The sequence below is a fragment of the Lissotriton vulgaris genome, chromosome 5 (genome assembly GCF_964263255.1).
Source record: "Lissotriton vulgaris chromosome 5, aLisVul1.2, whole genome shotgun sequence".
Classification (NCBI taxonomy): Eukaryota; Metazoa; Chordata; class Amphibia; order Caudata; family Salamandridae; genus Lissotriton; species Lissotriton vulgaris.
Genome location: NC_141693.1, coordinates 1,572,387,058 through 1,572,410,499, shown reverse-complemented (window position 1 = coordinate 1,572,410,499; position 23,442 = coordinate 1,572,387,058). Strand labels below are relative to the sequence as shown.

Genomic DNA, 23,442 nt, shown 5'->3' with positions numbered 1-23,442 from the left:
CATAGACTTTGCTGTCGTAGACATGGTTATGAAGGCGAGGCTATTGCAGACTAGAACGTCATCATAGATAACCGTCATGACCAACCATCCTAGATGAGGCTGTCATAGACGACAGTCATAGACAATGCCATCTTAGATGAGGGCATCCGTAGATGAGGCCATTCGTAGATGAGGCCATTGGTGGATGATGAGGCTGTCAGATGACAGTCATAGACAATAGCATCATAGATGAGGTTAACATAGGTGATGTCATTCATAGATGAGGCTTCATTGAAAAGGCTGTCAGACGACCGTCGTAGATGAGGCAGTCGTAGTCTACGACCGTCGTAGATGAGGCCATCGTAGATGAGGACGTCGTAGTCTACGACGTCGTAGATGAGGGCGTCGTAGTCTACGACGTCGTAGATGAGGGCATCGTAGTCTACGACCGTCGTAGATGAGGCCGTCGTAGTCTACGACCGTCGTAGATGAGGCCGCCGTAGTCTACGACCGTCGTAGATGAGGCCGCCGTAGTCTACGACCGTCGTAGATAAGGCCGTCGTAGTCTACGACCGTCATAGATGAGGCCGTCGTAGTCTACGACCGTCATAGATGAGGCCGTCGTAGTCTACGACCGTCATAGATGAGGCCGTCGTAGTCTACGACCGTCGTAGATGAGGCCGTCGTAGTCTACGACCGTCGTAGATGAGGCCGTCGTAGTCTACGACCGTCGTAGATGAGGCCGTCGTAGTCTACGACCGTCGTAGATGAGGCCGTCGTAGTCTACGACCGTCGTAGATGAGGCCGTCGTAGTCTACGACCGTCGTAGATGAGGCCGTCGTAGTCTACGACCGTCGTAGATGAGGCCGTCGTCGATGAGCGTCGTAGATGAGGCCGTTGTCGACGAGCGTCATAGATGAGGCCGTCGTCGACGACCGTCGTAGATGTGGCCGTCGTCGACGACCGTCTTAGGTGAGGCTGTCGTCGACGACCGTCATAGATGAGGCCGTCGTCGACGACCGTCGTAGATGAGGCCGTCGTCGACGACAGTCTTAGATGAGGCGGTCGTCGACGACCGTCGTAGATGAGACCATCGTAGACGAGACCATAGTAGATGAGGTCCACATTGGTGAGGCAGTAATAGTAGACATGGAGTTTTGTTATAGACTCCTAATGTCAGGTTAAGAGGATTTCCCTGATGTAGTGTCAGGGATGAAAAGGGAGTTGTAGGATCAGCCTCTGAAGAAGTTTTTTCCAATTGCCTCTTTGTGAGAAGTGCCTTATAAAGACTCAAGGTGAGTCTTTTTTGCCCACCCTATGGAGGCTCCTGGCGCGACTTCTCCCTTTGACCTCTCCTATGAGGTGACGGAATCCTCGTTGTCCTCATCAGAAGTGGCAGATTAAAGTCTCTGTAGTCCCAATAATAGTAAAGGTGTGTCTGCTAGACCATGTAGCAGCTCTGCAGATCTGTCGAAGAGGCACACCAGCAAAAAGGGCAGTGGTAGAGCTAACCGCCCTTGTAGAATGTGCTCTTGGCAAGGCCTGTAAGGGTCTACCGGCCTGCTGTTGACAAAGTCCAATTGTAGAGGAGACCCATCTAGCAATGGTCTGTTTTGAAACTGCACAGCCCTGGCGCTGCCGGCCATAAGCCACGAACAGTTGGTCTGTCTTGCGGATGGCAGAGGTTCTTGATAGGTAAAACTAAAGACATCTTCTAATATCCAACGAATGCAGTGCTCGTTCAGCCGGAGACTGTGGGGTTGGAAAGAATGTCTTGAGGACAACCGGCTCATTCAGATGAAAATCCAAAGACACTTTTGGCATGTACGTTGGATTAGTACGTAGTACTACCGAGTCCGTGGTGAATTGGATGAAAGGCGATCTAGATGTAAATGCCTGAATATCGCTAACCCTTCTAGCTTAAAGCGAGTAACAATGACACTTTCCATGTTAAAAATTTCAGGTCCACCTTATGGATCGGCTCGAAAGGGTGACGCATGAGCTGAGTTAGTACGACATTCAGATGCCATGTAGGAGGAGGTTTCCGCACAGGCGGAAACATACAAAACAATCCTTTGAAAAATTGCTGTATGATCCGCACGGAAAACAAAGAATTTGATCCATCTTGACGAAATCTAGAAATGGCAGCCAGGAAGACTTTAAGAGTAGAATGCGCCAAACCCAATCTGGCCAAGTGCAAAAAGAAGGGAAGAATTTGCTCTGGTTTGGCATGAATGGGATGAAGACCATTAGACTGGCACCATGCACAGAAACGCCTCCACTTAAATTTGTAGGTCTTGATCGCAGATGGAGCTCTGGCTTTCGCCAGTACCTCCTGGCAATCCTGTGGAATGTTTAAGTGTGCAAATTCCATGTGCTGAGGAGCCAAGCTGACAATTTCAGCGAGTTCGGGTTCGGATGGTACACCCTGCCCTTCTGGGTGGAGAGAAGATTCGGAATGTGAGGAAGTTGGATATGGTTGCATTCCGAGAGAAGGAGTAGCTCGGTGAACCAGTATTGCCGGGGCCATCGTGGAGCAATCAGTATCAACCGGCATGGCTGCTTCTTCATCTTCTTGATGACTTTCGGGATCAGAGGTAGCGGTGGAAAAGCGTAAGCGAATATTTGATTCCAATTCATCGAAAGGGCATCCCCGCACGAGTCCTTGTGGGGAACCCAGCTTGCAAAGTATGGGCATTTCCGGTTCTGGTGCGTCGCAAACAAGTCCAGATCCGGATGCCCCCAAGTCTGAAAGATGCGGTCTAGAGATGGTTGATGTAGTTCCCACTCGTGAGTGCAGCCTCTGGACCTGCTGCGAGAGTCCGCTAACACATTCGCGATTCCCGGGACATGGACAGCTGACAGATGGATATTGTGAGTCAGGGCCCAACTCCAAATCTCTTGTGCCTGTTGCGACAGCCGGGCTGATCTTGTGCCACCCTGCATGTTTAGATAATGCATGCAGGTGGTGTTGTCTGTCCGAATCAAGACTGTGGCGCCTTCTAGGGTCGCCTGAAAGGACTTCAGGGCTAGAAAGATGGCGTGCAATTCTAGCCTGTTTATGTGCCATCTCATTTGGATTTTGTTCCATTTTCCGCTGACCGTCATGCCTTGGAGGTGTGCCCCCCAGCCTGTCATTGAAGCGTCTGTCGTCACTATGAACCTGGGCACTTCCGTGAGGAAAGAGCATCCCACTTGTATGTTGCAACCTTGACTCCACCATTGAATCGCTTCTCGCATTCGAGGTTTTATTTGTATGATATCCTCGAAGGACCCCGACACCTGTAACCACTGGCGACTGAGCTCCTCTTGCAAGGGCCTCATCCGAAGAAGACAGTTGGGGTGAGAAGAATACAGGAAGAAATCATCCCGATTAAGGACTTGAACATGCGCACTGAAACGCACCTTTTTAACAACAGTGCCGCAGCCAACCGTTGTATCTTTTCCTGTCTCTCCTTTGAGATAAATACTTGGGCGAGCTTGGTGTCCAGTGTCGCTCCCAAGAAAGTCTTTTTCCTTGCTGGCGTGAGGTGCGATTTCTCGAAGTTCACTGAGAAACCCAGGCTTTGCATCAGTGACAGTTTTTTGAATGTGAGTTTTTACCATGTCGAAAGAACTGGCCTTGATAAGGCAATCGTCTAGATATGGATATATCTGTATCGACTGCAATCGAAGGTGGGCTCCCACCGGGGCCAGTATCTTCGTGAACACTCTGGGGGCTAAGCGCAGTCCAAAGGGAAGACTTTGAACTGGAAGTCCCTGCCAGCCACTCTGAACCTTAGAAACTTCCGGTGCCTGGGAAAAATTGGAAGTGTGCATCCTGAAGGTCGAGTGTTGCCATATACTCTCCCGCTGAAAGAAATTGGAGGATTTCTTGAAGTGTCAGCATCCTGAATGACAGTTTTTTGAGAAATTTGTTTAGGGCACGCAGGTCGAGGATGGGTCGCCATTCCCCCGACTTCTTGCGAATAAGGAAAAATCTTGAGTAGAAGCCTTTTCCTTTCTGATGATGAGGTACCCTTTCTATTGCTCCCTTCCGAATCATAGTGTTGATCTGGGCAAACAGCTCCTTGAGATGTGCTGGAGGCGGTCCTCTTGGGTGGGGGAAGTTTGGAGGAGTTTTTACTAATTCCAAAATGTGACCTCTGGCTACCACATCCAGAACCCACTTGTCTGTGGTAATCTTGGACAAATTTAAGTAATTTTGGGATATTTTTCCTCCAATTTGGTTCGGGTTGGGACAAAGTGGCGGCAGGATGAGTTTCTCACTTCTTATTGTCTCTTCCGCGATAGTTGGATTTTCCTCGAGACTGAGAAAAATTTCCTTTTCTCTGTCCGTAAGTCTGTTGACGATATGGCTGGTATCTTTGGTTTCCCTGGGCGGAAGTATAGGAGCGCTGTTGGTTATAGCCTCCTCTATTAGAGAAATTCCCTCTTCCTTTTGCTCCACGAAAGGAAGACTTCCTGTATTGTAAAGTGCCCAGCGAACGTGCTCAGTATCCTTCTTGATGGCTTCTAGAGCATCATCAACATGCTTTCTAAATAAATACTCTCCATCAAATGCCATATCTATAATCCTTGTTTGGACCTCCTGCCGAAAGGATGTTGCCTTCAACCATCCTTGCCTCCTGAGAACAGCTGCACCCGCTAGCTGACGAAAACCTGTGGCAGCAACGTCCACTGCAGCATCAATCATCTCAGACGAGACGCACTCTCCTTCCTGAAGGATCTTCTTTGCTTCAGCTCGATCTGGCTCGGGGAGTTTGTCCACATACGGCGAGATGTCCGACCACATCTGCCTATCGTATCTCCCTAATATGGCTAGAGAGTTAGCGGCTCTAATAGTTGTAGCTGCAATTGTAGAAACTTTTTTCCCGATAGAATCTAGACGTCTACCGTCTTTGTCTGGCGGAACAGAGACCTGAGATGTTGGGTTAGAAGACCTCTTTTGCGCTGCCTGCGCTACCACAGAGTCTGCTTTCGCTTGTCCAATGAGGCACGCTGGAGATGAATTTGTCGCCCTATATTTTTTATCCACTCTCAGGAGCACTGCTGGCAAAGAATTTGGCTTGGACATGATCTTCAGTCCTTCATTCCATATGAATTCTATGATTGGAATGGTCCAACTCTGTTTTTGTGGCGTAGGCTTGAAGTCATACAAGAAGCAGTCTTCTTGTTTTGACTCCATAGTTATCATTAACCTCTTTGTTGCTCTATCCATGATCTTGTGGAATGAGGCAATGTCCACAGGAGGTGACTCTGATGTAGTAGGTTCTGCCGGAGAGGGCGTGTTTGCATTGTAATCCTCATACTCCGACGATTCTGACATATTGTCTAATTCTCCTTCTTCCTGCTCCTCATGATCTGAGTACTCTTCATCTCCTGTTTGAGGAGCTGTGACTTGTGACGCAGACAATGCTGGACGTCCTTCCTCCAACGTCACAGAAACAACTGGCTGTGCCTGCTTTGAAAGCGGCGTCGCTATTTTAGGTCTTGGTGTAGATACCTGAGAGTCACCTGACTCTGAAGGTGGGAAACGCCTACAATAGTCGCTGAGTATGTACTGTAGATTGCGAAATAATTCCTCAGGCATTTGTATGCCGGGAGCAGGCCTGTCCTCATGTGACAAAGGCTCCGTTTCATGCATTTCTTCCTCCATATCATCTTGAATCTTAATTTGGAGGTCAGACGGACTTCTGGCCGCTCCAAAGTTTTCATCTTCATAGGATCCTTCCTCATCCGAATCCAAAAGTTTCTCTGGCACTACTAGCGTAGAAGGAATCGCCTCATTAGTAGCCCTTTTCTTCAACAGCGTAGCTGTAGTTGCAGGTGATGGTAACGGTATCCCCGATGACTGTGCTGACCAGACTTGTAAGGTAGTGCAGCTTGACAGTGGTGGCGTCGATGGGATCTCCTCCGTCGCCGATTAACCTGCCTTTTGCTGCTGAATTGTTTGCCTCGTCGACGGTACCATCGTCGACGGGGACGTCGTCGAGGTAGTCGACGGTAGCTTAGTCAACGTGGATTTCATCGTCGATGAGGATTTCTTCGTCGACTAGGTTGACGACGTTAACGTCGTCGACGGGGACGTCGTCGAGGTCGTCGACGGTAGCTTCGTCGACGTGGATTTCATAGTCGACGAGGATTTCATCGTCGACGGTAACTTCATCGGCGAGAGCTTCGTCGACGGCGAAATTTTCTTAGTCGACGGGGAGCCAACCGTCGACATCAGATTCGTAGACGAGGAGCTCGTCGACGGTACCTTAGCCGCCGTCGACGGGACTATAGTCGACGACGAGATAGGCCTGATCTGCACATGAACCAGCGTAGGCGATGAGGCCGAAGACATCACTAGAGCCGGCTTCGGTGAGGAGAAAGTCATAGTGCAGGTGGTAGACGTGGCCACAGGAGAGGAAACACAATCCTTTTTTGACGTTGAAATTGTAAAAGGTGGCAACTGAGGAGGCACAGACTTTGAAGATTTCTTGGGAACTGCAGATTTCCCAGACTTCTTAGAGGGCGTACTATCCATCTTAACAGGTGGAAGAGTCTTTTTTGAATCACTAGGCCCAGAAATATCCAGAGAGGATTGGGCCTTCTTTGTCACCTTCGCCCTTGGAGATGAAACTTCAGTTTCAGCCTTCCTCTTAATAGAAATTAGTGAAGAACCAGAGGCAATGCTTCCTACCTCAGACAAAGGGTCCTCCTTGTCCTTGAGTCTGTTAAGCCACAATAGCAGTCGTCCTTCTCTGTCCCTGATGGTCTTAGGGGGGAAGGTCCGGCAGATCTTGCACTCCTCTACCTTATGGTCAGGATAAAGGCAATATAAACATTTTTTGTGGGGATCTTCTTTGAATAGCCTTTGCTTCCCACAAGAATCACAGGCCCTGAACAGGGATTTAGAAGTAGACATCTGAAAAACTTGAAGAAACTAACTAATCTTGAAGAAAACTGAGCAGAGCTCAGGGAGACTCCCTTCACACGACGTGCGGTAGAAAATCTGAGAGCCTGAGCCTCTGGGGAGAACATTCTGGTGGGTGCTGTCGCCTGATTGGCTGCAGTTTGGACTAATACATAATGACTAGGATAGTCACGATTGTGAAGGTTTTTTCTACTGTAGCTGGTGCTACTTTACTTCCTGGTTGGGTACTTCTGATATTTGCTATATGTATTAAGGCATTTTATTGCTTTTTTATGTACCGTGGGACTCCCACTCCGACGACGGGGAAGGATTCAGGCATGTGAATCTATGAAAGACACCCTTAATACTGGAGAACCTCATCTCTCAGACCGTGAGAGTTATTGAGGAAAAGGTTAGACATATTTCGTAGTCTATTACCTTGTTTTCTGCCAAACTGCCATATTACTGCCTTAATAGGGTCAGAGAAATGAAGTATGATCTTGGATGATCCAAAAAGAAGTAAAAGCTGAAGAAACTGAGCAGAGCTCAGGGAGACTCCCTTCACACACGACGTGCAGTGAAAATCTGAGGAGAACTGGCTCTGCAGAGAGGGTTCTAGAGGGTGCTGATAGCGGATTGGTTGTGACCAAATGTTTGGTTCTTTCAGCATAATGATGTAGATAGGCTACTACGATCTAGGCCTCAGGCCTTTTCTTTTGGGCCTACTACTGTTATTTACCTATTGGCACTGCTTTTTCATTTACCGTGGGACTCCCTCCTCGGCGACGGGGAATGATTCAGGCATGTGAATCTATGAAAGATACCCCAATACTGGATAACACAGACTCAGTGTAGAGGTCTGATCAATAATGCTTCTACCGCACTTAGGGGACAAAGGCTATTAGTAAGAGTTACCAGGTGCCCTTTGAGGTTTTAGTGATGATCTGTATTTGAAAAAGGAAGTGTTGAATTTATAAGCACAATATACTCATGCTGGGCTGTTGACAGTGTTAGATGGATTGCGGCCCGTTATTTTCTTTATGAGGGGAGACTTAGTTGCTGTGAAAATGGCCTCTTAGGGTCATGCATGGTTGGTTGACTGTGCCCACATTGCTCCCTAATTGGCAGATGTATATTCACACAGAAGCTACGTCAAAGGTGATTTCTTTACAGTGAGGTTATTTTAAAAAGGTTGCCTGATTATCTGTTGATGTGTGGCTCAGGATACCATTTATTTTAGGAGTTTTATATAGTACAGACCTGACCCGAGGGTATCGGAGCGATTTACAACAGAGTTTCATAGGAGATACTTAATAAAGCAATATCAAACAAAAGTTTGAAAGTCCACGGGTGCAGCATATTCTTGAGGTAGTAGTAGTCTTGAGGTGGCCTTGTTGCAAGCATTCTTGAGGTAGTTCAAGGGTCCCAAGGAAACCTCGGGTTTGGCTGAGGGGAGACAGTTGATGCGGAGCCAGAGCGCAGCGGGGATTGGGTTAGGCGTGGGGGCAGGGGTTATCCCTTCGGGTTGGAGCGGTTGAGGAGGAGGAACTGGATCGTTCTGATGTCTGCTGGGATGGAGTTCCAGATTTTGGGCGCGTTTCCCACGAATGACCTAGCAGCGGTTGATTGTTTGCTTGCTCTCATGGAGATGAGAAGGAGGGAGTTGGAACTCCTGTGGTTCCTTGTCTGACCTGCCCTTTTGAGCTTGGCGGCCAGGTAGTCTGGTTTCCCTGTGTGTAGGGCTTTGTGCGTGAGGCAGGCCGTTCTGAAGTACGCGCGCTTATCAATTGGGAGCCATTTTAGTTCTCTTAGTGCAGGAGAAATGTGGTCATATGTCCTGATTCCAGTGACCATTCTGGCTGCTGGGTTGAGGGTTGTTTTGAGGGGAGCTAGGTGGGTTTTAGCGGTGCCGGTTAAGGTTGCGTTACCATAGTCGAGTCTTGATAGCACCAGCTGGGAATGAATGGTTCAATCTTGTAGAGAAGCTTCAGGTTTAGGAAGGTGGTCTTTGCTGAATTTTTGATGTGTTTGGTCATGTCCAGTTTGGGGTCAAGAGTGATTTTGGGACTGCCAGTGTTGAATTTCTTTTAGGGTGTTGTTTAGTCTGAGGATTTCGTCTGGGGAGGAAGTTTCCAGATAGATCTGGGTGCCATCAGCATATAGGTGGAAGGGGATATTAGCATTTTTAAGTAAGGAGGTGAGGGGTTCCATGTATATGTTGAACAGTTGCGGTGAGAGCACTGAATCTTGGGGCACACCCCTGCTGACGGGGTGAAGGTCGGAGATAAAGTTTTTGATTTGTATCCTTTGCGATCAATTGTGGAGGAAGGAGGTGAACCAGAGGAGGACCATCTCATTGGCACCCACCCTTTCTTGTAGGGCCTTGTGAGAAGATGGTGGTCTGTGTCAAAGGCTGCAGATAGGTAAAGGAGAATGAGTAGGCAGCAGTGATCGTTATCGAGTGACTTGCGAATATCATCTGTGATGTTTAGGATTGCCGTCTCCGTGCTGTAGCCTATTCTGAAACCTGATTGGTGGGGATCAAGAAGGTTGATGTTGTCCATATGCTGAGTCAATTGTGATAGGACACATTTTTCGAGAATTTGACAGGAGGAGATTGGAGACTGGTCTGAAGTTGTTTAGATCTGTGCAGTCCAGGCCTGTTTTTTTAGTAGTGGCGTTATCGGCCTTCTTTGTGGCAATCCGTTATGATGCCGGTTCTCAGGGAGCTGTTGATGATTCTGCACCAGAACGGGGCTATTGTGAGTTTGAGTTTTTTGGTCAATTGGGAGGGTGGGGACGTGAGAGGCGGGTTTGGAGGTGAAGGTTAGCTTGATAATCTCAGCTTCCAAGATTGAATTGAAGGATTTCCAAGTATTTGTGAGGTGCCTGTATGTGCTTTCGGTTGGGAGTGGGGGCAGGCTTATTTGGTGGCGATGTCAATCTTGGAGATTTTTTCTTCGAAGAAGATGGAAAAGTTTTCGCACAGTTCCTGGGAGGCCTGTGTAGAGGACACAGGGGACTTAGTGGTTTGTAGTTTGATGATTTTGAACATTTCTTTGGGCCTGTGTTTTGCATTGTCCAGGGCGGAGCAGAAAAAGTTAAGATTTTTCGTTACGTATCTGTTTTTTGTATTTTCTTCGAGCTGCTTTGAGTTGTTCGAGTAGGCTAGTGGAGGGGTTGTTTCTCCACAGTCTCTCTGTGGCTCAGAGTTGTCGCCTTTCGTTATTGATGTCTGTATTGAACCAGGATCTGGATGGGATGGTCCTGGCTTTTTTTTGTTTGAGGGGTTATCTGGTCAAGAATGGATGTCAGGGATGTGTTGTAATGGTCAGTAAGTTCTGTTGTGGATAGATCTCCCGTGGAGGTGTTGAGGAGGGAATTTAAGTTTTCTTCCAGGTCGGTCATGTTAATCTGGGTGAGGTTTCTGGTCCATTTGGGCTCTTCTTGGGTGGGGGTTGTTTTGTGGCTGGCTGAGTGAGATGGAAGATGATTAAGTGGTGGTCGGACCAGTCTACGGGCAGGGTGTGGTTTATCTTCACTGTGTCTCATATGGCGATAATGGCATCAAGGATTGCTCCTTTGTTGCGAGTTTCTTCTGTGCAGTGTTGCGTAACGTTATGTAGCAACTCGCTCAGGTTTCGAATTAGCGTGTTGCTATATTCATTCCAGTGTAGGTTGAGGTCTCCCAGAATTATGTTATTCGCCTCTCGTAGTGAGCAGTGGGCGATCAGGTCAGACAGGTGTTCAGTGAAAGTGGTGGGGTTGCCTGGAGGGTGGTAAATAAGGTGGCAGGTTAGTGTTTTGTTGTTGCTCGTGTTGATGTTGGGCACTCAAAGGTGTTGTAGTTAGGAGTCCGTTTCCGACCCGGAAATATTGTCTCTGTGGATGATTGCTATGCCTCCTCCTCTTTTCTCTTTTTTGTCTTTATTGGTGATAGCAAAGCCTGGGATAAGGAGAGTGTCCAGGAGAGGTGCGGAGGAGTCGTTGAGCCAGGTTTCAGTGTTGAATGCTATGTCTATGTCATGAGTGAGGATGGATTCTGCTATTATGTGGCATGTTTGATGGCTGATCTGCATTTTAGGAGCATGCAGTTAGTGTGGGTCGTCTCTGCTTTGGGGTTTTTCATTAGGGGGTGTGTGGAAAAACTAGTGCGGGTGGACGGCGGTCTGGGTGAGTTCAGAGGGGCTTGGACTCTTCCCAGTCCGGTGATCACCTGGATTTTGGATTGGAGGGTGACCGCTAACGGATTGTCGTAAGAGTAGTTGAGGTCTGCCGCATCACTCTCAGACATGGCGTCTCTAGTTCTTTTGGGTCTCTGTGACAAAGAGGGAATGGTGTTAGCTACCAGTCTCCGCGGGAAGACTACAGACGGTCTTTGTTGTGTGTGGAGGGTGGAGGAGTGGGCGTGCTGAGGCGCCGCAAGGTTGGCTAGGATATCACTAAAGCCCCCAATGGACTCATATTTAAGGTGCATGACGCTCAGATGTAATGGTCATCTTGTAAAACTATCCCATGGGGTATTGTCGTTCAAACCCTCTATGTGTCCTTGTGTAAGCAACTAGTGCTCATGTGGCGCGATCGGATACCCGATACCTTGGAGTCGGGTTTGCTCTATATAAAAACTCGGCGGAGGGAAGGTAGAGCATATCCCTTGCAGATCAGCTGGTTACCAAATTGGTCCATACTGATGATCTATAAATGGTCAGGAAAGTGGGAGAAACTCATTACATCCTTCCCCCACCCCCCCCCCCACCTCCAGACACACCTAGCCAACTCTTGAGATCCCAGTGGCATGCATCCAGACGTACTACAACATCTAAGTTCGACATGTTTCAGCCATAAGATACCAAAATAGGTTGCATGACTTTCTTCAAGACCGAAGTTAGATATCCCCAAGTTATTAAGTCTCAAACGAACGTATTTATGCAGTCAAATCATCAGTGAATTTTTTTGTATGCTATGTGTAATGCATTCCTATACGAACCATACATAGGGCATTTTCCTCATTCTGAGTATCTGTAAGAAGAGGTGAAGAGACACATTGATGATTAGAAACTTACAACCATGTCTATTGTGGTCACTCACTGAACACTGCACTTCTAATTTACAGTAGAAGTGCTCATGCATCATTATCACTAACTTTAGTCGTTGGTGAAGGGCAAGCACACACTGCCCTTGTGCTGAGGTGAGAACAATAAACACACAAATGTTTGTGAAACACACACTTGTACGTAAAAAGCATGCAATCATTCGATTATCTAACATACGTTTGTTCAGTAATTCGGTCTTGCTTTCAGGGGTCTCTAAAAAGAGGTGAGGGCATGGATTTGTAAGGCATCTGCTCATGGTCTCAACATAAAACATAAGAATTGGGTTCTTAGCACCCCTTGAGTTAAACATGACTCTTCAATAGTGCAGATGGGCAAAAACTGCCTTCTCAGAAAAATACATTTTTCAAAATTGTCACACGGGTATTCACACTAATTCTAGACAGTATATGTATGTATTGTAACACACCAACCCAGCTGAAGAGCAACAGTTGAAGTCAAGCATAGGGGAAACTCACTTGTCACACTGGCTCAATGCAAAGTCTAGCTTGATCAAAATTAAGCAGTATGAAAAACTACCAAAGGTAGGGGTTGGCTGGTCACATGGCTACTCTGGGCACGGCTGCCAACAGAGAAATTCATATCAGAGACTATAGCTTGAACTAGCATAATTTGTAAAGCAGTAACATGTATCCTGGCTAATCTGGCTATCCATTTTTGTTATCACTTTTACCTGAACATAATATATGTGCTACTTCTGCTCAGGCAACATTCAAAACTTTTAGGTGCATACTGATGACATGAATTACTGTTTCTACAAGTGAATAGGCTCCCCAACGAGTTATAAAGCAACCACTCCCTTTTAAACATGCATAACAAATAATCAAAACCATTAATATTTACACACTCCTTTTGTATAGCACTTCCATGTTATGCTGTTTTTGAATGTTGTGAAGAGACATGCACAAATTTAATATCCTATTTTCCCAAAAATGCACTGAGGCATGCATTACTGAATGGCGTCTTAAGTGCACTGACACTTAATTTAGGACTTCTGGAATTTCAGATCATTAAAAAAATTAAAAAATAATTTGGTAAAGAGTATGTTTGGAAATTGGCATTAATGGCTGGAGTATGCTTACCCTGTGACCGACTTGAGAATTGCTCACAGGGTAAGGCTGTATCTGAAGGGGCTGATGGTGGGACTTTACTCGTCTTGATGGTGAACCCTAGATTGTGCCGGAGGACCATGGTGATCTTGGTATGTGCGTGCAAAGTACTGTTAGTTTTCTCCCTTTTTCAGCCAGTTGCCCAAATACGGTAAGTTGTGAATGCTGCCCCTCCCGAGATGAGTGGCTACCATGGCAAAACTTTTTGTGAACACCGCTGGGAGTAATAACGACCGTGAAGGGCAGCACTTTAAATTGAAAATGATGGACACTTACTATGAACCGCAAGTACCGGCGTTGTGCAGGGCAGGTAGGGATGTAAAAATTTGTATCATTCAGGTGGAGTGCCATCATGAAGTCGCCTTGATGTTGTGAAGGGAGGACGTCCTTGATCATGATCATGTGGAAGTGCTGACAAGATGCATTTGTTGAGGGGTTGGATGTTGAGCATAGACCTGAAAGCCCAATCCTTGGGGATCCCCTTTACTGCGCTGGGGTGGAATCAAAAACCCTATAGTTCCCTTGAGAATGAGTGCCTCGACTGCCTCCTAAAGGAGCTGCCGGTGCTCTGGGGAGAGGATGTGTTTGCGGGGAGGCATATTTGGCGGGGTTACAATGAGTTCTAAGCAGCAGCCCTTCCGGATGATGGAGAGGACCCACTGGTTGGTGGTGATTACTTCCCACCACGACAGGTGTAATGTGATTGGGAGGAAGAGAGAGAATCAATGTTTGGTGGGGGCATCTCCCTTAGATGAACCACCTTTTAATCTGCCCTGAGAGTTTTAACTCTTTAGCCTCCCCTGAAGTAGCCCAGTCTGGCATCAGCTGTAGCGGATGCCTCTGGTAGGAGGCAGAAGCTTTTGGGGATTTATCCTGGTCACCCCCTCTGTATAGGGATCTATAAAAGTAACAAAAGGAGGAGGCGTTTGGTGAGCACCTATTGCCTTGGCAGTGTCCTTTTTAATTTCCTCCAGCATCTGATCAACCTACGGTTCGAAGAGGTGTTCACCATTAAATGGCAGGCTGAGGAGATGCAGGTGGAATTCCGGCTTCCAGACAGATACATGCAGCCAAGTAGGTGCCTAATAAGGACAGTTTAATTTATGCCCCATGCTGCAATATAAGCTGCACCTAGGGAGCACTGAATGGCGGTGTTGGAGAAGGCCTTCCACACACATGGCCCCGTTTCTTGTACTGGTCTGGGAGGTGTTGGAGGAGATTTTCGGTCTCATTCCAGTAGGCCTGACCATACCTGGAGAGCAGTCCAACGGAGTAAGCAATACGTCAGAAAGTCGCTGATTGGGCACTGCCAATGCACTGGGCATTTGCATGGCGAATGGACCACTAAAGAGCCCAGAGAGAGTTGGCTTCAGATGTATGGTGGGTCACAGGGTATATATTTCTTTGTGGTGACTACCCCGAACTTCCAGGCTCCTGTTAGGTCTCAGGAATGGCCTTTAAAATGCCTTTTAGCATGGGGAGAAACTGCGGTGAGTGCTGGGTGGTAGACAGTGTTTCTACAAAGAATCTTCTTCCTGGCCCTTATGCAGCTCTACCTTATGGAAAGTGGCAGGCCTGTTAATAACCTTGTGATAGGAGGTGGTATTGTCAGGAGTGGTTGGTTTGGTGGAGTGGAAGTATGGGTCTGTGTCCCTAGGTGGGTCGACGTGGTAGTCATTCCTGAGCAGCTGTGAGGCTGGGGGTCGAACGCAGTCTTGTAGGGCTCAAGCAGGTTTGAGGGGATTAGAGGGCAGTGCTCAGACTGTGTTGAGCATCAAGAGTTGGTGGACGGAGGAATGTCTTACTCATGGTCGTCGTCTTCGAGTGTAGTTGTACTTTGTGGACCTGCGGCACCTCAGTCTTTGACTCAGAGTGGGAGCTTGGCTGGGTTTTAAAGTGCAGGTCCTAGCTCTGGTTCCTACTTGATGTCACGGTCCCCAGAGAGGTCAGGGATGTCATTTTCTTGTCGCTGTGCCATTGTGCATCGAGCGTGCTGTCGACACGCAAGGTCTTTTTGGAACAGAAGGCGGGACAGGTGTATTGGAAAGCCTCCTCGTGCTCCAGAGATAGACAAAGTTTGCAGACTTGAAGGAAATCTGTTGAGGGGTACTTTGAGTGTCACTGTGGACAGTATTTGAAGAGAGTACTTTCCATTACGAAATCAGCATTGGTAGAGATCAAAGGCATAGTAAAAGGCCCCAGGAAGGACAAGGGTCTTGAAAGGGCCATAGAGTAGAACCCGGTCGCAGTCTGACAAAGGTCACAAAGACACCAACTGTTTTTACCAAGGGGAATGGAAGAACGAAAGGCATCCAGCTATGAACACAGTGAAGCATCAACTTGGGCTCACTGGATACATGTCCAAACCCGACAGCAGAACATAACAATGAAGCCGGTACCCATGCGCATTACTAGTCACAGGTGGAGTCATCATCATTCTCATTCTTACATTATTTAGGCTATCAATAGCCATAAAAGCACAAACTGAATAAAAAATGAATAATAAAATTGAACATTCATTACATTACAGGAAAGGTGACGTTCATTACAAATATTTAAATTGGTAAACATAAAAAAGGAGGCAGTAAGTTTATACAAACCTAGAACCTATATCACCTTCTAAAATACCAAGGCTAACATACATTGTCTAATATGGACTACTCATAGGACTGGAAATAAAAATAGATTCTGAAGACATGCATACAAAGGGTATAAAGCATAAAGTGCACTGTGCTTTGTTTAGAGGTATCATCACAGTAACAATCTGGAAGATAAGGGAACCAGAACCGTGCTTGGGGAATGCCACTAAGAAATTGCTAATATTAAACAAAGTCTAGTTGAATAAAATCTGTGCTCAGTGTTAAAAATAATATATAAATAAAGCTCTGCGGATATGGATAATTAAATAAGCCTAAAATGTACACTTGACTTCAAAATCTGAAAGTCGAGGCGGATTTTAGCTCACTAGTTAAAAACAAAGTTAACACCAGACCTTTAACCACATGGCTGCTGGGCGTTTTCCCCCCCCAGTGCTGGAAAATGCCATTTTAGTGGCACTATGACGAGCTCAGCTCGTCATCAGCACACGACAACGCAGCGACCGCGCCCCAATCGCGCCGAAGGTGCGCCAAAGGTAAGCCCGTCTACGCCCGTCCGCGCCTGGACCGCGCCCAGCGCCAGACCCCCTGCCCCTCGCGCTGCCCAGCCCCCCCGCATTACCTATGATGCCGCCGCCCTCCTAGCCCTTAACCCCGGTCGCGCCCCCAACTGCGTCCAAGCCGCTCCTGGACGCACCCATGGACCGTTCTCCTGCGTCTCCTGCAAATTTAGCGGCACCGACAACATCTCCGCTACGACCACAACACAGATCCCCGACCCCAACCACCTAGAATGCATCCTTCTCAACACCCGCTCGGTCCACAGACACGCCATTGACCTTTGGAACCTACTAGACACCATCTCTCCGGACATCGCCTTCCTAACGGAAACATGGATGAACGCTTCCTCCGCCCCTGACATCGCCATCGCTATCCCTGATGACTATAAGATCACACGCAAGGACCGCACAGACCATACAGGAGGTGGAATCGCTATCGTCCATAAGAAATCAATCCGCATCTCAACCAGCTCTGATGCCAACCTCGCCAACTCCGAACACCTTCACTTCCAGATCCACATCGACCCCAAGACCACACTCAGAGGCACCCTCCTCTACAGACCACCAGGACCACGCGCAAAATTCAGTGAAGACATCACGGACTTCATCACCCCACACGCGCTCCCCTCCAAAGACTACATCCTTCTGGGAGACCTCAACTTCCACCTTGAAAAGATCAACGACCGCAACACCGCCACCCTCTTGGACAACCTCGCCAACCTCGGACTTAAACAACTGGTCACTTCCCCCACCCACATCGCAGGCCACACTCTCGACCCCATCTTCACCTCCAGCAACCATGTCTCCTTCAGCCACACTACGGATCTCCTCTGGACTGACCACAGCTGCGTTCACTTCACCTACAACAAGCCGAAACCCATCATCCACCTCCAACCAACTCTACAAAGAAACTGGAACAAAATCACCACAGAGCAGATCTCCACATCGCTCCTTCAAACCTCCCCAGCCCTCTCTTCTAACGCCAACGAAGCCGCCTCCAACCTCACCCTTTGGTTATCCAACACCGCCGACAACTTAGCACCACTGAAAAAACGTCAACACAAACTTGGCATCAAGAAGGCCTCATGGTTCAACGACGACCTCAAGAAGTCCAAGAAACTGTGCCGCTCCCTTGAAAATGCCTGGAAAAAAGACCCATCCACCAGCAAGAAGGACGCCTTCAAAAGCGCCATCCGTACTCACCACCAACTGATCCGAAAAGCCAAGAAAACAGCATTCAAATATCGACTTGACAACAACGCCCACAACAGCAAGGAACTGTTCAACATCGTCAAGGAATTTTCCAACCCCTCGGCCAACTCCAACGACATCACCCCCTCTCAAACCCTCTGCGATTCCCTAGCCTCTTTTTTCCACAACAAGATTGCTGACATCCACAACAGCTTCGACAACCAACCCGGAAACCTACCCACCCTTCCATCAGCTGACCATCTTCCCCCCGTTAACACCCTTAACGCCTGGAACCCAATCTCCACTGAGGACACCATCCGCCTGATGAATTCCATCCACTCTGGATCCCCCACAGACCCATGCCCTCACCACATCTTCAACAAAGCAGACTCCGTCATAGCTCCGCACCTCCGAGACGTCATCAACTGCTCATTCAACTCTGCTACCTTCCCAGAAGTCTGGAAACACGCTGAACTCACCGCTCTTCTGAAAAAACCAACAGCAGACCCCACCGAACTCAAAAACTACCGCCCCATCTCGCTTCTTCCATTCCCGGCCAAAGTCATCGAGAAAGCTGTCAACAACCAGCTCGCCGCCTTCCTCGAAGCCAACAAATCACTCGACCCCTCACAATCTGGCTTCCGAGCCAAACACAGCACTGAGACCGCCCTCATCGCAGCTACAGACGACATTCGAACTCTACTGGACAATGGAGACACAGTCGCCCTCATCCTCCTTGACCTCTCTGCAGCCTTCGACACAGTCTGCCACAGCACCCTTTTACAACGCCTCAGAAACATCGGAATCCAAGGAAAAGCACTGGAATGGATCACCTCATTCCTCACCGGAAGAACCCAGAGAGTCCGCCTCCCACCATTCAAGTCCGAGGCCTCTGAAATCATCTGCGGCGTACCACAAGGATCCTCACTCAGTCCCACCCTCTTCAACGTATACATGAGCCCCCTCGCGGCCATCGCCCGCCAACACAACCTCAACATCATCTCCTACGCGGATGACACTCAACTGATCCTATCTCTCACCAAGGACCCCAGCACCGCCAAAACTAACCTACACGAGGGAATGAAAGAAGTCGCCGAATGGATGAAACAAAGCCGACTGAAACTGAACTCAGACAAAACAGAAGTCCTCATCTTAGGTAAATCCCCCTCTGCATGGGACGACTCTTGGTGGCCGGAAGCCCTCGGAAAAGCACCCATCCCGACAGACCACGCACGGAACCTAGGCGTCATCCTGGATTCTTCACTCTCAATGAACAGACAAGTCAGCGCCGTATCCTCTTCCTGCTTTAACATTCTTAGCATGCTCAGAAAAACATTTCGCTGGATCCCCTCCGAAACAAGGAAAACAGTCACCCACGCTCTGGTCACGAGCCGACTGGACTACGGAAACACCCTCTACGCAGGTACTACCGCAAAACTACAGAAGAAACTACAACGAATCCAAAACGCCTCAGCCAGGCTCATATTAGACATCCCACGCAACGAACACATCTCTGGTCACCTTAAAGACCTCCACTGGCTACCCGTCAATAAGAGGATTACTTTCCGACTGCTTACCCACGCACACAAATCACTCTACGACATCGGACCAGAGTGCCTCAACTCTTGACTGTCCTTTCATACCCCCTCCCGCCAACTTCGCTCTTCCAGCCAAGCCTTCGCCACTGTACCTCGCATCAACAAAACCACCATGGGTGGCAGATCCTTCTCATACCTAGCTGCCAAAACATGGAACTCACTCCCTGCTTACCTTCGCCTCACCCAGAATCACCTAGCGTTCAGAAAACAGCTTAAAACGTGGATTTTTGACAAATAATCCTCCTCCCCTTCCTAAGCGCCTTGAAACCCTCTGGGTATGTAGTGCGCTATATAAATGGTATGACTTGACTTGACTTGACTTGACACCCGTGGGTGATGACGAGCTGAGCTCGTCATCAGCATCGAAAGGGTTAAAGTCAGATTTTATAGTGTTGGGATTAGAAAAAACCTCAGAGGTCCCCCAAATGTTTAAAACGGATTTTACATATCTAAGCCATGAAACGGCCAAGTATTTATCCAACGAGAGACAATTTAATAAATCTTCCTGGTAAAACCTGCTTCTGAAGAATCTCAAACCCTTAAACCACAACAGTGGGCTCAAACTGATTTTATCTTCCATATAATCTAGCACTTTTTCAGAAAGCCCAAAGGCTGGGGAACATTTTAGGATTACCAGCAGTCCGCAACATTGTTTTTCCCACTCTTTGTAGCACTTCGGTTCCTTCACACCCACAAACCCTGGCGCCGTTGCTGCCTATTACCATACACTTACTGTTATAGATGTTAATAACCTCCCTCACTGGTTTATGGCCCAATATCAGGCTGGTTAAAAACAGACTATTGAGCTCTGGAGTTGGTGTGCCCTAGATTTGTGTACAAACTCCCAATTCATATGGGAGTCCAAAGAAATACCCAAATATGTAAGACTTTGGACAGTAGCTATCCGTACCCCTCCCAATTAGAATTTCCTAATGTTTGTGATTTTTGGCCCTAATTTCACTATAAAAGATTTAGATAAATTAGTTTTAAGACCCAAATCATTCATGAAAGTATTAAAAACATCTAAAGGTTTTTGGATGCCATTTGCGGTTCTCAACAATAGTGCTGCGTCATATACATATAACAGAACCAGCACAGGACTGTTTACCAATTGAGGCACGTAGTTCCCTGTTAAAACACAAATGTTTTTCTAAACCATTTATGTACATTAGGAAGGGTGGGATTAACACAACCCTGTCGAACTACCAAAGTAGATCTTATTTTGGGGGAGAATTCACCATCGTCACTATATGAGGTTCTGGCTACATTATCTTGATGCATCTGGCCTAACACGTCTATAAGGGCTAGATCAAACACCCCCTTCCTCCAAGATGGCCCAGAGTTTCAATCAATTAATTAAATCAAAGGCACAGAAGAGGTCCATAAAATCTAAATGAACTGACAGTCTCCTGGCTTGACATACTTCCCTAAAATGAACTGAAGATTAAGGGACTGTCCTGGATAAAATCTGATTTTCCTCCAACTAGGTTTCCAGTTTGGAATCTAGGATTCTATTCAGGACCTTAAACGAGCTGCCTAAAAGAGGAAACGCGTGTTGCAAGCCTTAAAGGAAACGCATCACAACTGGTGATTTCAACAGGGACGGATGACACTGGCAAACATAAAAAGGTCAAAAGGTCCAACAAAAAACCTCGCACAGGGGGGGGCGTGGCTTGGACAGCAATGAGGACGGGCACCTGAGTCCGTTACCTCCACCAACCCGAGGGAAACAACCGCGATTACATTAGCGAAACGACGACATTGAAAACTGCAAATAGCAAGTAAGGACATCGGACCACCAGGAGCACGCACAGGTGTACGCCACCACAGCCAAGGTGAGCTGCAAGCCGAGAAACAGCCTCAACACCAGACCAAGATAGGCGCGCAGTGGCGAGAAAATGGTGCCGCACCCGAGCAAGGAAAGTGGTCAGACGTCAGAGAGAAAGAAGATCCGGCAGCAAAACACCTCCCCTGAGCTATCAGACCAAGTGAGTGCCAGGAGGGGGGAGAACGAGAACATTAGTTGCTAGACAAGGGCAACAACCACTCGCGGCGAAAACGAAACTGAAGGTGCACACAGGCAGCGGCCATCTTGGCCGGATCACACCCATCCAAGGCCAAACGCTCGATCGCAAAAGCGCAGTAAACGGAATCGAGCGTCTTCAACACTGTGGACACAATCATATGAACGCATCTAATAGACCGGACCTGTGAGGGTAAACAGGGGCAACGGATGAAACGGCAAACGCCGAGAAAGAAGGAAACAATTATCGCGGCAAAAAAGAAACTGAAGGTGCACACAGGCAGGGGCCATCTTGGCCAACAAACAACAAGCTAGCACAGTCCAGCCAAGTGATTACCAGCGAGTGCAATGCTGGGAAAGGGGGAACAATTATTACGGCGCAAACGGAGTGGAAGGTGCACACGGGCAGCGTCCTTCCTAGCGAGGGCACACCCACCCAGGACCAACGATTGACGGGCAAACGCACAGAGATCATACGCTCGACGAGCATATCACAGAGGTCAGAAAAGAGTGACATGCACTCAAGCCATAAGCAGGCTAACACGCATAACGGACCAGACGAGTGAGGCAACGTGGGGCAGAAGGGGGCAACGGCGAAAGCAGGAAAAGAGAATTAACTACTACGGCGGAAACAGAAATGAAACCGATAGTGTACACAGGCGGCCATCTTGGCGAGAACGCACCCAAAGCCAAAGGACAGGCGAGCAAATTGCACAGAAGACACAAATGAGCAATCGCCACTGCGGCCACAAGCTGGCGAAGGTACCTAACAGACCAGACAAGTGAGTGCAATCAGGAGCAGCAGGTGGCAACGGCAGCAACGCCGGGAAAGTGAAACAACTAGCGATACGAATACGAAACTGAAGGTGCAGACAAGCAGCGGCCATCTTGGCAGAAGCGCACCCACCCTAGGCCAAAACGATCGACGGGCAAACCCACAAAGCACACAAACGGGCAATCGTTCCTGTGGGCACAAGCTGGCGAACGTACTCAACAGACCAGAGAAGCAAGTGCAATCAGTGCCAGCGTGTGGCAACGGCAATAACGCCGGAAAGCCACCACTACCGAGGTGAATTGGAAACTAAAGTGCAGGCGGGCACCCTCCACCGTGGCTGCAATACACCCATCCAAGGCCATACAGCCAGCGCGCGAACAGCACTGTGAAGGAAACCAGCACCAAGCATGGTAGGCAGAAGCACGCGTGCTAACAAACGGGCCAGACAGCAGGGCAAACGCCGACGCAGAGTAAGCTTTGTGGAGTAACGCAACCAGTAGCGCGAACAGGCAGGGGCCTATCCTACAGCAGCGCACACCCAAAGCGAAAGCAAAGAAGCGGGCACACACGAGTGAGGCGAAGGGACACCCCTGAATATCTCCCAGGACACGGAAGAACTAAAGCAAAGAAGGCAAAGAGCATAGAACAGGAAAGATAACCCCGCCCCAAGTCTTCCTGCTAAAAACAACCCTCTAGACTCGCCCTTGAAGCTCAAAAATGATACAACTCTGGACACCATCCTCAGGAAAGTCAACGAAGGTAACGAGGTTGCTAAGACCACCAAACAAACAATCGACAACATGCAGCTAGAGCTAGCAGCTATAAGGGCAGACCAACACAACACAAATAACAGGATTGACACATTAGAATCGCGAATCAGCGACATCGAGGATGCCAACACTCAGTCAAGCAGAGCTCTACTTTCGGTCTCCAAAGCCACCAGCAGCCTACAGAAGCAGCTGGCTGAGCAAGACGACCGCACAAGAAGAGGCAACATAAGACTACTCGGTGTACCGGAAGGGGAAGAGGATAAGCCAGGATCCTGCTCAGCCCTCCTAAAGGAGCTCATCCCACAAATCACCGGCCTTAAATTTGACAGACACTTCGAACTGGACAAGACTTATCGTGTACCAGCGATGAAGCTCCAAAACGCACGTGGCCCACGACCAATCATTTGCAGACCTCTTAGGTCACAGCAAAGGGAGGCCATTTTTGCAGTGGCTAGGAAAAACCAGACCCTAAAGTGGAAAGACAACAAAATATTAATTACACAAGACTTCTCGCGCCAAACCGTCGAAACAAGGAAAGGTTTCCTGTCACTGAGGGAAAGAATGAGGAAGGACAACATCATTTTCAGCTTTGCAGGCCCGGCAAGACTGAGAATCGTAGACAAGGGGCACACCCTGATCTTCGACGATCCGGGCGAACTAAGAAGACACCTCCGCGGCCCTCCGCCGGAGGATATGGAGGCGCAACGCTCAGACACTGCGAAGAGAAGAGAGTCATTGGACAACACGAGTGCAACGGACCACTCCTGCAAAGGTCAATAATCATGGACACAAGAGAACTCAAATCACAAGATCAACAAATACCTCAAG

The 23,442-nt window shown here is 48.2% G+C and overlaps 1 protein-coding gene and 1 pseudogene across 1 annotated transcript in view; both read right to left on the bottom strand.

Moving 5' to 3' along the window:
* LRP10 (LDL receptor related protein 10) overlaps positions 1-23,442 on the bottom strand; it is a 296,483-nt gene that overhangs the window by 115,032 nt on the left and 158,009 nt on the right. The window lies entirely within an intron of this gene.
* On the bottom strand, positions 4,245-5,953 carry LOC147716704 (uncharacterized; annotated as a pseudogene).